The sequence below is a fragment of the Electrophorus electricus genome, chromosome 5 (genome assembly GCF_041902795.1).
Source record: "Electrophorus electricus isolate QZ-2024a chromosome 5, ASM4190279v1, whole genome shotgun sequence".
In the NCBI taxonomy this organism is placed as follows: Eukaryota; Metazoa; Chordata; class Actinopteri; order Gymnotiformes; family Gymnotidae; genus Electrophorus; species Electrophorus electricus.
In genome coordinates, this window is record NC_137501.1 from 16,712,956 (window position 1) to 16,724,750 (window position 11,795).

The 11,795-nt window shown below is 39.3% G+C and overlaps 1 non-coding gene across 1 annotated transcript; it reads right to left on the reverse strand.

The window, feature by feature from the left end:
* Positions 1 to 10,332: 10,332 nt before the first annotated feature.
* trnai-aau (transfer RNA isoleucine (anticodon AAU)) lies at positions 10,333 to 10,406 on the reverse strand. Its single transcript has one exon. It is a non-coding gene; the product is annotated as a tRNA-Ile (tRNA).
* Positions 10,407 to 11,795: the final 1,389 nt, after the last annotated feature.

The following is an 11,795-nucleotide window of genomic DNA, read 5'->3' on the forward strand; positions in this document are numbered from 1 at the left end:
ACACACTGCATTAACGTTTAGAAATAAAAACATATGGTAAACACAATCTAGAAAATATTACCTTGTAACAATTCATTCAGTATATGAACTGTTTTCTGTGTCCTTATGTCTATAAATTAAAAGTAATAAAACATTTAAATGATAAATAAATTACAATGAATGTATAAATGTTCACAAATAAGAAACTACATTGGTCTGCACTTTTCTCCACAGATTCAAGGAACTCATGAAAGTTGGAAGCTATAAAAACACATAATACAGAATTAGAGACTGACTGATGTTAGAGCAGAAAGATCACTGTGATGTTCTCATATCTAAAGCACTCAAAGCATTGATGTTATGTAAATGAACTGTGATCTGATTGGTTTAAGGAAATAGATTCACCTACTTTGAAGTTCAAGTTTTTATCAAAAGGTTAGAACTGGTTGACTATACTTTGTCTGTCCTGCAACAGGAAATTTAAACATTTATATCCAAAGTATTACGCGATAGAAATCAATTCAAGACTACCCGTTATTGACCGCTAGATGGGGAAAGATACGAAGAAATAAATGAGTCCAGCTCCTCCTGCCCGACTTTACGGTGAGACTCTGCTTTTACGTCATTAAAATGCTAAAGAAAAAAGGCCGCCATATTTGTAGTTCCACAACGTGAAAAGGCGTCATTTTGTATGCCGAAGAATGAATAAACACCATGCCATGCCTTGAAGACGACGAAATTGCAATTTATTTAGCTAGCCATAAGAATAAGAATAGCTGTTTAATTTACATAATCACAAATATATTGCATGTACATACAGCTACATTTCAGTCGATCAAAAATGTTTCACGTATTTATAACCGCAACTTTATGTTACAGTGGTCATATCAGAGATTTACCAATATAAAACGCAACAGGTGTCGTGTTCTGTAATAGAACATTTTAACATTTATATCCATATTACACATAACCAAGGTGTAATATAACCACATGTACTGAACAGACATGAACAGCCTGTGTATTGTGAAAATACATGTATGTGTCTTCTACAGCAATTACTGTGCCGTGCACACCTTAAGTTTGGCATGAAGTGTTTGCTTTTTCCAAAGCAAGTAGTATTAAATTATTCTCATAGAATAAATTTCACAAAGACATGGACTTCTCAGTTGACCGTAGAAAGATGTTTGTGTTTTTTTTGTATTTAATTTATTTAATGCGAATCGTATGTAGGTTACCACTGCTAAGCTTCACCACTGTCAAGATAAGACCTCGAAAAGACGCAGAAATTTATTTTAATAACAGCTTCTGCTGATTTATTCAATAACTGTATGACACCGTTTGAGCGTACGTACCGACTGAAAACAAACTCAAATTATTAGAGACACTCTTACTGCGTCTCCACATTGAAACATATCAGTTAGTTAGCTAGGCTGGCTAACTAGCTTAGCTTTATTAGCTAGCTAAGCTAATTGCGAAGAGGATTACGTTAAAGAACCCCCGGTCTACAGTTGTGCACATACAGGAAAATTAATGAATAGCATGGTAATACACGCATTTATTGGAACAGTTATGTAGCTAATATGCATTTGTAGTATGTGCGCCTGGCGTAGAAATGAGTCTTTGTTAGCCCATTAAGGCTATCTTAGCTAGGCTAGTCCGAGCAAGCTAAGTGCTGGTTGCTATGACAACGGGCTTGGTGTATTTTGCGAGCTTGTCGGCTACCGACAAGGCTCAAGGCAACAGGGTCCTGTCCCTTGACTTAGGTTGATCTAGAGGTATTTCAAGAAACTTCTCAAGCGCACTTTAGTGGCAAAGAACAATATTTTCACTTGAACAGGGACCTCAGATTAAAAGTCTGATGCTCTACTGACTGAGCTATTCAGGATAGAAGCAATATCAGAAACATTACAAGTGCAATGTACATGTATGCAAAGAAAATTGAGTTCATGTGTATCGCATTAAGATGTCAATCTGCCTATGGAACATAACACCTCTTACAAGGCTCGATTTTTGCTCTCAAGCTGCAATGGTTTTGTCATGTTGTCTAAGAGAAGAGGCTTTGGTCGGTGGAGTGAGTCTTTGATAACTAAGATTGTAACTAAGATTGAAACTGCTCACCGCACTACATCGAGTACACAAGGTGTAATGAACTCGCTATGAGAATGATCTCAATAAGTAACTCAAAAAGGATAGGCTCATCATGATGCATTAGCTAACAGTCGGCACTCATACACAAGTGTGAATGTTCAACATTCATTCAAGCATCTCGAGGTCACAGTCTGTAGTGTGTACAAAAGGAATCTAAAGGAAAGGCTTGAGCAAGTGCATCCTCCACTGATAAGAGATATAACTTTAGACTTCAATTGTAACATTAGAAAAAAGATGTACATACAGTCCATTTGTTTAAAATGTTCTTTGATGTGAAGCTCATATTATTTTGCCCCAACTTACGCAGAACTTGATTGTTGGAAGAATACAACAGGGGAACTTTCAGTTGTACTTCACATGACTGACACTGTGTAGACTTTAACTAATGTACAGTTGTGTAGCTTTAGAGTTGTGTACAATTAGAGCAAGTGACCTAAGCAACATGTATTGCATACACAGTTTGCCTTAACAAACCTATCACTTCATCATGGTCAGAATATTTGTTATAGATACATGTAATGCTTCAGCATTGCTACTAGTTCTAATACACTCAAACTAGTGCACCAGAGTGGGTGATGGTAATGGTACTGTTAGAAGCAAACCTATATGACTGGGGTTGGGCTTCCACACACTGTCCCTTTCTCCCAATTCACAGAGCGGAAACGACTCGTTTTCAGCCTGGTTTTTTTTTTTTTTTGCACAACCAATTTCCAACCTCTCTATATATATCGCTTGGAATTCAACAGTTGCTACTGCACCTTTAAGACGGATGTAAGATAAATGAGCTCCTTTATGATTGGCTGCCCTGTATTGTGCTTCATTCAAAAGGTACTCAGAGCTGAAATGCCTGAGAAAGGCAATTTAAGTGGGTGTGCTAAACCTCTATAGGCTGAATAGGCAGAGATAGGTCAATAAAGTGTTCTTGTGACATTAGAAATACAAATTTCAAAAGGGGCATTTTTGGCAGCTTAACTGACATAGTTAAGAATTTTAACATTTAAAATATATATATTAAAAGGAGAATGTTACTCATTTCACTCTGACTGTAAAACAGTGCATATTGTGTTAAATGGGATTTCCATCCCATGTTTTTAAGGCTGCCTTATATATAAATAAATATGCAAGAATGCAGAGCATGAATAGGTCAGTCTTCAATTCTGTATCACATACCTACCCTTGATAACACCGTGGTAACTGGAAAAAAACAACCCTTTTTACTCAGTTGTCACTACTTCCAATAGACTTCACGCTAATCTCATAGAAGTCCACCCCTTTCCATGTCCTCCGGAAACAGCACTTCCGTTATGTTGTGACAGGATTTGTTCCTGAAGTTGTATGCGTTTTCTAAATTTGCACCGCATTTCTAAAGTGTGTTACCACTTTGATGAATATGCTTTGTTTATTTGCAGCACGATGGGTTTTCCAGGACACCGTAATTTATGCATGTTTAATTCCATCTTTTATTCACGTACTAAGCCCAACTCTATAGGCTAATATTTATAAAACCGAGATAACCATAGAAACGTCTTCATCTGTGCTTGATACTTTGTTCCTGAAGTTGTATGCGTTTTCTAAATTTGCAGCGCATTTCGAAAGTGTAGAGATGCACTGTTGAGGTAGAGATGCACTTTCATTAATACTGCTTACACTGTGTTTCTTTACAACACGCATGGACGTGTTGAAGCAACTCATATGCATGGAACACTAATACTCAGAGCATTGGAAGGTTGAAATCAGAAGCTATCTGGCTCACACAATGTTTTAAATGTGCCAAGGGAAATTCCAAGTGTGGCCATCCTTGAGTGGAGTGGAAGATAAATATGTTTTTTTTGTATTTCAAAGCGGCTGTAAGAGTATAACAGGCAGTTTAGAACATGTCAGTCCCTCCATGTAATTTGAGAGAAAATATCCTATGAAGATTGGACCAAGATTCCTGCAGAGTATTTTCAGCACATAGTGGAAACTATGCCAGAAAGAATTTCTGCAGTTCTGGAGGCCAAAGAAGGTCCAACATGCTATTAAATGGGTGTACTTAAGCCCACTGTGTCCTATAATAGGATGTTGCTGGAATGTATGTGGATGTTGTTGGAATGGCCGCAGAGTTGCGGCAGCAGTACAGGTAGTCTGTGATCCTTTCCCCCATCCGAGTGAGTTTGCCCTATTGCACGGGGTCGAGTTATGATGTGAATGTTTAATTACACAGGATGGATTGTGGGCTACAGAACCAAACAGCCTTCAGGATTCAAGTAGAGAAAGGTGAAACTTCTCCAGCCTTTGAGTTAATCACAGGACTATTGCATAGCAATTAGGGATAACAGAACAGCTTTCGGGGGGTTTGGGTGGGGTGCCTTATCCGCCCCTTTAACAGAGTAGTCACAATTCAAATTTCCCTTCTTCCATTGTTTACAAGGCATTATACATGTGGTTTATTTATAGTGCACGGAGTAATATGCAGCGAGTCTGGTCTGTCTGCTTTGGAAGAGAAACATTTAGCCAGAAGAGCAAGACACAGCCAGGAGGATGATTGGTAAGAGCACATCATAATATGCACCTTAAAGCTGTGCTCTACAGCTAGGTCCTGTTCCATGACTGCATATATAAATTTACTACTGACATTGCCATTTATATCTGGCCATTTACAGTGCACTCTTGCTCAATGCAGCACTTGAAGCTGATTTTCCATTGTGTAGTTATTATGTTCAAGAGATGTTTGACCCGGTCAGGGTGACACACTTTAGTGAGGGCAGCAGTATCCTAGAGGACACTACAGACAGTGACGGAGACATCTCAGAGCGCGAGGTGAGAGGTTGAGTACTCTCTCTACGACATACTTTTCATGCCAGGTACTATTGTCCAGTTCAGCCCAATTTAATTTACTGCCTTGTATTATGATATATAAATTGCTGAACATCTTATCACTCAGTTTCAAACATCCCCTCAGCTGTTTTAAGCCATTTCGGTTATTCAGAAGTACTGCTAAATGGATGTGGTGGGAAAATGAGAGCACATCAAACACAGACAGCTTTATGCATTGAGTAGTAAAGAGTAAAAGTTTATTGAGTTTGTAAAGGGAAAGAAATGTGAGTTCCACCTTCCAACTATAACTTTTCTAGGATACGTGATCAGCCATGGTGAAATCACTACGGATGATAAGAAGATCAAAGCCATCTTCCAGTGGCCCATTACTATTATAGTTAAAAAACTCCAGAGATTCTTGGGATTTGCAAACTTTTACCGATGCTTCATATGGAATTTTAGCAGCATTGCAGCTCCTCTCACAGCCCTCCTGAAAGGAGCAATGACCAAGCTACTTTGGAATCAGGAGGCTGATCAAGCATTCAGGAAACTGAAAGAAGCTTTTACCACGACTAGCATACGTCGACATCCTGATCCTTCCATTCCATTTGTCGTGGAAGCTGATGCTGCTAACATCGGGGTAGGAGCTGTACTTTCACAACGATACGACAAGTCCAAGTTACAATAGATGATTAAATAGACAAGTGTATATAAAATAGATGATGGAATAAACAAGCCATACAAGACACAGTCATCCCAATGGAATGTCTGTCGGGAAAACATTACCTACCTTGTGCTGTGACCATCTGTTGAAGTGGGCTCATTCTTCGCTGGTTCAGGGCTATGACAAGCGATATTTATAAGTATGTTTCTTCATGTTCAATTTGCAGTCAAAGCAAGATGCCTAAGACCCTACCCACAGGAAAGCTCATGCTTCTTCCCGTACCAGAAAGTCCTTGGTCTCACATCACCTTAGATTGCGTTACTGACCTCTCTGTCCTCACTGTAGTTGATGGATTCTCCAGGGGTGTGTGGTTCATTGTGTTTCCGAGTATGCCTACAGCCTGCCAAACTGTGGAAGCCTTGTTTAACCAGGTGTTCCGTATATTTGGCATCCCAGAGGACATAATATCATATTGGGGACATCAATTCACATCTCGAGTTTGGGCTTCCTATATTGAACACATCGGGGTAGCTATTAGTTTTACATCCACAGTCAAATGGCCAATTCCTACATTGTTTTTATATGAACAATCCATCAGACCGGTCCAAGTTCCTCTTATTGGCAGAAATGGCCCAAAATTCACTTACTAGTTCATCCACTGGCTTGACTCCTTTTTATTGTATTTTAGGTTATCAGCCTCAAATGTCCCATGGACTTCCATATCAGCTGGTTTCCCCGCTGTGGATGAATGGATGCAGCGGAGCGAAAGGGTATGGGAGGAAACAGATCAGTGTATTGTATGAGTTCTCTGAACGTATAAGGAAATTGCGGACAGGCACAGAGGGGAGAACCCGATATACCAACCTGGTGACAGAGTGTGGCTCTCTACACAGGACTACCGCAAGCCGGGGTCATGTCGCAGGTTAGGTCCCAAGTATATCGGTCCATATGAAATGACCAAGCACATTAATGAAGTCACATATCAACTCAACTTACCTGCTCACTTTTGTGTTTTGAGGTCATTTCATGTGTCCCTTCTTAAGCCTGTTGTTCCTGTTGTGGCCTTTGGATGAGATCACCCCTGAGGTCACTCCTGTATTAAGTATGTTGGTTGCTGTCATTAGAGTGTATTGTTTCTGAAGGTTTTTTTGCATTATGCAATGCCTCTTCGCAGAGTGTGATTTTCAAGAACTTTAGTAAGCAGATGACTTATTTGCATCACCTTTTTTGGTAGGACAAAGCCCATCCATGAGCCAAAGGAAGCTGAGGTAGGCCCCATTCCATGAAAACACAGGGAGTGTGTGAACCAGGATACCAACACAAGCATACATGCAAGCTGACACCTACCCTCCCCTTGTCCAGTGGTTTGGCCAGTAGACAACTAATGAAAAACATTTCAAAAGCGTTTATACAGAAGCCAATGTTCAAATGGCTCTCTGTGCAGTGAGGAAACATATCATAAGGAAGTGCAAATTCCACTAAAGTTTAAGTAGGATCACTGAATTCAAAGTCTAGAGCACTATTACACTATGACTTCTAACAATAGCGTAAAAACAGTAATGTCATTCGTTTTTAGGAAAGGAATGTAAAAGTTTATGAAATATTCTTAAAAAGAGGACAGTTTGATGAGGAGCTTGGTCTTGCACAGCTACCAAAACCCAGGACTGAACTAGGAGTCTTTTGATATTCAATCTAACACTCACCCAGCTGAGCTATTTCAGCTAGTGACTAAATACTTTTGCCTGGTTTCGATCAAAATGTTACCAATGAATGTAGCTCATGTTCATGTCAGAGGAAACTGTCACCTTTATCCCTGGTGAGCTAGTGGCTAGGATTCTCTTTCAAACTTAATTTTTATGTGGAATAAAAAGAAATATGAATACCTCTCTTTATGACCTCCTAATGCTCATGCATACCAAGTCCAGTATGCATACAAACATCGTCAGTATACTAGGAATACAGAGTTTGAAAAATGTTTGTCAGAAGCATCTGAGCTTTATTGCTGGTGGGTGAGTGGCTAGGATTCAACACTTTCACCACTGCGACTTGGGCTTGATTCCTGGTCAGGGGACGCTCTTTTTGCTCACTTAAAAAAGAAGCTTGTATGTGAAAAAACAAACTTCCTTTGAGTCAGATTTTAACTGACAGACTAAGGATAACAGTTTTAAATTCTACAGTCCTCCACTCTACCAACTAAGCTATTGAAGGCAACAGACATGTAATCCCATAAGTCCAAACACCAGTATGTTGGCAAGAAACACGGCCAGTTATGGATGTTTGAATTGTTAAGTTCATTTGACACAAAGAAGAAACATTGCATTGTACGAGTTGGAGATGTTCAGCTCCAACAGATATCTCTTGATTACATTTGGATGCATACTGGACTTTGTGTACAATCAATAACTACTGGTACTAACTCAAAGTATGTTTCCCCCTTCAGTTTTATTTTATGCCAGAATAAAGACTTTCTGTCTTTAGAATTCTACATGACTCAAACTGAGATGCAGCAGATCACTTAGCTAGAACAAAGGGTCTTGTACTACAATAACGACTTTTGCTTTATTGCCCATAAGGTCCACCTCTTTTTTCTTTAACCCTCAGATCATCCCGTAGATGTTAGAATTATTCTAATGAAATTATAATTAACATTTAAAAAAATTCCTTAACATCACTCTTAAAATAACTTTTACCTTACAAATGATTTCTTTACCAGCAAATTTGAGTTGGTATGAATTCATCTATTAATTTTTCGTTATTATTTCATTAAATACATGCCCCCCCCCCCGCCCCCTAAAAAAAGAATAACAGTCCAACTGAAAGGTCTAAATGAATCTTTGCAGTAACAACAGTCTTTTATGCTCTTCCAACCACCCCACCTCCTCCCAGTGGACACACCATGCTCCAGTACATGATTCTGGAGTGCTGTGCTATCTGTGCTCCCCACTAACTTTTCCTACCTGCTGGGGTTTCTCCTTCCTGGACCTGCCTTAAAATGCTTAAAATGACAGCACCTTGCCCTCCATTTACCTGCAACATTCTGCACTGTCACAAACAATATTTATGTGCAGATTAGCAGATGAACCTCACCTGGATGATCCACATTTCATTTCTTTGTACTGTTATAATAATGAGTTACTGTATTTCTACCCAGGTGTTCTATCCAGGTGAACTGTGCTCTGTTTCTATCTCCTATGATGTCTTTGTGTAGGAATGCTGTAGTGTATCTTTCATGCTTACAATTTGTCAGCCATCCTCTACCCAACTCATCTTTGCCCAGGTTTATCCAGGGTTAACCGAAGGAGGATGAGTTCCCTTTTGAGTCTGACACCTTCCAAGTCCCTTCCACCATTCCAGTGAGTTTTTCCTACTGTCACCCTTGCCAATGTCATTTGGCTTATTTATCAGTTGTCACAAGGTGTTAACGTTATTATGCACATGTATATAAAATGTGTATATACTCTATATACATATACATATATATATATATATATTGCATTATTCTCTGCACCTTAAATGTTATTTGCAGTTTGGATTGGATTATAAAGTGAATTTCATTGGTGAGTACTATATTTTTTGGTGACAAAGTATAATCTAATCTTTACAAAGCAGTGACCAGAAAGGAAGACCTGGATGAGGCTTTGGTCCCCATGATAGTTAGAGACACACAGCCATTTAGCATAGTTGAGGATAAAAGCTTCAGGGACTTGGTAGCAAAATTGGATTCAACTTATATTCTCCTAACTAGGAAGGTATGTGTGGTGACATGGATACATTATGAGAGTAGTATTAAAAATATATATAATTATTTTCTTCCTTCCCTTTAGACTGTAAAGGCCATGGTTGAGGCCAAATGTCAATAAGAGAAAGAGAAGGCCAAAGCTGAGGTCCAGAAAATTCCTGCAATGAGTTTGTCAGCAGATATGTGGACATCTCTTAATGTGGATGCCTTCTTGGCTGTGACCTGCCATTTTATAGATGACAACACATTTCTGAAGTCTACACTACTTGGTGTTGTGAAATTCCTGCAGGCGCATACGGCTGAAAATTTGGCCTGTGTGAAATCCTCTCTTATGGAACAATGGGGAATAAAATAAAGTCACATGTCTGGTTACTGATGGCACATCTAATATGATTGCCTGTGGAAATAGCTGAAGCTGCCTCATGCACTTCAAAAAAAAAGAAACTGAGGTTGAAACAAGGTGTTGGAGCGATTAGTAGAACTCAGGGAGCCTGTGGGGGCAGATTTGGCGGGTTTACAAACTGATATTCCTGCGCTGATCTCTGATGTGTACAGTAATGTATGTGGGTGCCGGTCTATACTGTATTCTTTTCACAAGGCAACTGTGGAGCTGTCAGACCTCAGTGGCAGGCATAATCATATCCCAACACATTTCAGACTAAAGGATTTGAACTCCCTGGCACTGCCAGACACCTAACTGGCTATAATTTGATGGGGAGGATGCAGGTTGTCTGCATGCCTCTGGAATTGCTTCTTTGACCTATTCACACAGCGATCGAGAGCCTTACACTAATGCCAGAGTCCCTCTGATTTCATACTTTTCTCTGCATTGTCCAAGATTTGTAAACAAGCACAAATCCATGGGTAAAGTTTTGTAATCAAGAACACACTCTCATGTACTTGGAACATGTCTTAGCAGATTGTGATTTACAAGCAATGTTATAAGCAACACAAGTTCAAACAGGTGGTTTGTTGACAAGGGGTCATTCATCAAACAAAACCCACATGGCCCATATGGGGATCGAACCCATGACCTTGGCGTTATTAGCACCACGCTCTGACCAACTGGGCTAATCGGCCTTTCTCCGTTCATTTCGCAGTTTTTGGTGCAGCACTGAAGGGAACCTTTCCATGAAATTGTAGACTTGGTGTCAACGAGATTACGGCCACTTTTTCGACCGAGCATAGGTGAAAGTTGACACTTATTGTTCCCTCTGACAAATGGTTATTCTGTAGCCAACTTTTGAATTAAACTTCAAAAGCAAATGTGGACAAGCTTTTGTTAAAGAGCAATTCAGTGCAGTTGTACACAGTGACGAAATCATCAATTGCAAAGTCCACTGAGCTTTATTGCTGCGAGTTACATAGTGCTGTCTATTACACCATGAAATCTGCCATAACAACAAAAATGTAATGTCTGATTCTGTGAGCCAAGGAATATAAACCTTTTAGGGACATATTTAAAATATCAGATTTTCTGCCTGAGCACAGAGTAGGCATTTTTTTCTAGCTTTAACCATACGTCCTCTTTCTTTGGAAATCTGTGTCATTGCTGCATGAATAAGCAGAAAGATTTTGAGCAATTTTTTGTCTGGGTCTAAGGGGCAATTTATTCAAACCAAAAGATGCTATTTTAGCTAGTTTGTCAAATGAACATGTCAAACCTACAGAGACAATGTGTCTAGCTACAGAGCTCTGCAAGGTTTAATTCTTGGAAGTATTTGAAGCCATAGAAAGTTATTCTGTAAGCATTGCTTAACTCAATAAAAAGAGACAGTTAGAGCCAATGGCTGCCAGATCTAACATAGCTCACATTTTATAGTGTTTGCATAGCATATCAGAATCTGCAAGAACTATTCCTATCATTTCAGGAATAAGCTTTTTTGACTTCACAGCTAGATGAAATATTTAGGGTGGATGCAGGATTTGGTATGATCTCCTAGAGAATTGCCATTCCACTGTGTCTTCAGCTTTTGTCCGATCTGCAAACAAGTCCCACTCTAGGAGAACTAGGTCAAGTGGTAGAGTGCTCTTTTAGTATGTGAGTGTTAGTGGGATTGATGCTCACATTCTCAAGTCTAGAATTTGTAGTTTTTTTTCTATGATGAAATCCTTTCTGATAGCAAATGTTTTCGGGACCTGCTAATACGCTTATGCCATGCACACGTTACGTGACTTTTGAAGTTTTCAAATTGATGTATGGCTCACACTGCACAACTGTATGTCTTGGAATCTGGAAAGCTTAATTTGTGGTATCTCAGTGGCAGACATAATCAGTGATAAACCACTGATATGTCAACTGGTCTTAACACAGACAGATTTAACTTACTCTGTTGAGACTGTGTCTAACTTAAACCTTTCTTTCAAATAGAAGAGATCCTTGTTGCAGAGGTAATGTTTTTACCTTTATATGGTTTTCCCACTCATAGTCATGCAACACACAAATGCAAACCTCTCACAGACTGTCTC